Source organism: Trachymyrmex septentrionalis, unplaced genomic scaffold (assembly GCF_001594115.1).
Source record: "Trachymyrmex septentrionalis isolate Tsep2-gDNA-1 unplaced genomic scaffold, Tsep1.0 scaffold689, whole genome shotgun sequence".
NCBI lineage: Eukaryota > Metazoa > Arthropoda > Insecta > Hymenoptera > Formicidae > Trachymyrmex > Trachymyrmex septentrionalis.
In genome coordinates, this window is record NW_017305872.1 from 5,875 (window position 1) to 9,482 (window position 3,608).

Genomic DNA, 3,608 nt, shown 5'->3' on the forward strand with positions numbered 1-3,608 from the left:
ATCACCTTGTGTGATTTCACTGAGTGCATAACTTAGTAATCCCCTACCTTTTAGAAGCCATTTTACTTCGGTTTTCCATGTCCGGTAATTTCTGTCGGACAGCTTCTCGACTACGTTATCACTTCTATTGTCCGCATGACTCATCTTTCAATATCGCTTCTGTAGTTTTCTGAGTGCCACTTCTTATGCTCCTTCCTTTTATATTTCTGAACGTCCTGGGCCCATAACCATTTGTTGGGAATAAAAGAATATTAGAACAAGATTGTAAGAAGTGTTATTCGGTCAATGCGGACTTGACGACTCATCGTGCACACACGCGAACAATTAGTGACGAAGGAGAACCTGCCGGTAGGGCATGAATACGCGCCTAGCGGCGAACGAAATAATAAACATAAACATAACTCGTCGATAATCAATCGGCCGTGACTCGCATGTCGATGATCTACCGAGCGCCACAATTGGTTGGACAAGCAACTATCCAACATTTTCACTCATCATTAGCCCCTAATATCGAAATTGGTCAACTCTGATCTTCAAAAGGAATTATCCCTTTCAATCCTTTTGATATCCCTCTAATACACACTATTATCCTAATCTCATCCGGCTTAACAGTAACTTGGGTTCATTACGCTCTAATTATAAAAAACTTAAATGAAAGAAAAAAAAGGTTATTATTAACAATTCTACTAGGAATATATTTTTCCTGCCTTCATTTATTTGAATATATTAACGTTCTTTTTACTATAGCTGACTCCATTTATGGGTCAACTTTTTTTATTGCTACTGGATTTCATGGTATTCATGTTATTATCGGAACTATGTTTCTTTTAATTTGTTTAATCCGACTTTATAAAATACATTTTTCATCCTATCATCACTTTGGCCTAGAAGCAGCCTCATGATACTAACATTTTGTTGATGTAGTTTGATTATTTTTATTTATCTCAATTTATTGATGAAGATTTTAATATATTAATATTTGCTCAAGCCCCTAAATCTATTTACCATAGAATTAAAAATAAATAAAAATTCATATAACAATCATAATAAAAAACCCAATTCAAAATAGACCCTATTATTATCCTTAAAATTATTATTATTATAGATAAATTAATTAATTTATCTTCTTTAATATACATATATAAAATTTTATTCTTCTATTAAAAAATAAATAATAAAAAAATCGTATAGAATAAGAAACTGTTAATAACAAAGAAATAACAATTATTAATAATATAAATACATTAACTCCATTTTCCATATAAATAATCTCTATAATTAAATCTTTTCTATAAAATCCTGATATAAATGGAACTCCCATTAATGCCATATTAGAAATTATTATTCTTATTATCACAAATGGAAATATCTCATTTAAATTTCCTAATAATCGAATATCCTGTCTACTTTTTATTATATGAATTACAATTCCTGCAGATATAAATAATATAGACTTAAAAATAGCGTGAACCAATAAATGATAATAAGCTAATACCCTATATCCTAATCTTAAAATTATCATTATAAACCCCAATTGTCTCAAAGTAGATAAAGCAATAATTTTTTTAAAGTCATTCTCAAAATTAGCTATAATTCCTGATATAAACATAGTAATTACAGATAAAAACATTAAAATAAACCTAATATCAGAAATTATTAAAAATTTATTAAAACGAATTAATAAGTATACCCCCGCAGTTACTAAAGTCGATGAATGAACTAACGCAGACACAGGAGTCGGGGCTGCTATAGCTAGCGGAAGTCAAACTGAAAATGGAATCTGAGCACTTTTAGTAATAGCAGCGAGTACTATTAATAATATTGCTATTTTTCTTCTAATAAATATAAATAAATCTCACCTTCCTACTACTATCATTATACTTATAGTTATTAAAATACCAATATCACCAATTCGATTACATAATACCGTAACCATACCTGAATTATAAGAATTATAATTTTGATAATAAATAATTAAACAATAAGATACTATCCCCAACCCATCCCATCCAACTAAAATCCTAATAATATTTGGTCTCAATACTATTAATATTATTGATGAAATAAATAATATTAATAAATAATTAAAACGAGATAAATATTTATCCATTTTTATATAAACTAACCTATATAGTATAATCATTGAAGAAATCAATAAAATAAAACTAATAAATAATAAAGAAATTCAATCAAAAACTATTACAAATTTTAAATTTATAGAATTTAACTCATACACTATTCATTCTACTCTTATTATAAAATCTAAATAATGTATACATAAACTAATTACAAAAAATACTATAAATAATATAAATATATATATAAATATTAATATATTAAAAATAATTTAGAATTTTGCCTATCTTAATTTTAAATATCTTTAATCCCACAAATTAATATTTTATACCTTAAACTACCTAAATAATATCTAAAAACAATCTATCCTAATATATAATATATACTTATATAAAAATAACTATATTTAATAAAAATAATAATAATGGAAAAAAATGAAAAATTAATACTATATACTCTTTCAAATTAGAGCTAAAAATTTTATTTTCATAATAAATATTTTTACCATGACAAACATATGAAAACAAATATAACGAATAAGACCTTCTAAAAAAATAAATTATTATTAAATAAAACAACATCCCTATAACTCATTTTAAAATTCTTATTAACATTAAAGCTTCGCCAATAAAACTTAAAGACAAAGGAAAAGAAAAATTTATAATACAAAATAAAAATCATCACATAACAATTGAAGGCAAATTACCTACTCTACCCTTATTAAAAAATAATAGACGTCTTCCAGATCGTCTATAATATAAATTTACAATATAAAATATACCTGAAGAGCATAATCCATGAGAAATCACCATTATATATCTTCCTAATATACCAACCTTTAAATGAGTCATTAATCTTCTTAATATTAAATTCATATGTACAATCGATGAATAAGCAACTATACTCTTTATATCTACTTGTACTAAACACAAAATTCCTACTAGAATTCTTCCTACGACTCTTAATCTAAAAACTACATATCCACTTTACCTTAATTACATAAAATTCTTCCATAAAACGAATTAATCCATAATTACCCATTTCTAATAATACCCCAGCTAAAATTATAGATCCGTACACAGGAGCCTTAGGCAATCGAACATGAAACATATACAAAGGCAGTTTAATAAAAAAACCTATATAAATCATTAAAAATCCCCAAAAAGTAAAACTATATCCACCTATAATCTTTACTATCAATCTAAATTTTATAGTTTTTCTATATATATATATATTAAAAATATATACTAATAAAAGAAAAGAAATCAATAATATATATATTATTATATTAGATTGTTCGGAAAGTAATTTCATTTTTTCTTATGAAAATGAAAGACGATTTTCAATCAGACGCGTTTCAAATGATCATGAACGGTCGAATTCGATAAATTTAATCTCTCAGCGATCTCACGAGTTGTTATTCGCCGGTTTGCATCAATTAATGCCTTTATTGTGTCTTCATCAGCTTCAACTGGCCTTCCAGAACGTGGTGCATCTTCAACATCAAAATTGCCGGATCGAAATTTTGCAAA

The 3,608-nt window shown here is 26.2% G+C and overlaps 2 pseudogenes; one reads left to right on the plus strand and one right to left on the minus strand.

Moving 5' to 3' along the window:
- The window catches only part of LOC108753307, a 3,250-nt pseudogene extending 2,294 nt beyond the window's left edge, over positions 1-956 (plus strand).
- Positions 957-1,037: 81 nt separating this feature from the next.
- On the minus strand, positions 1,038-2,341 carry LOC108753311 (annotated as a pseudogene).
- Between the last annotated feature and the right edge of the window lie 1,267 nt (positions 2,342-3,608).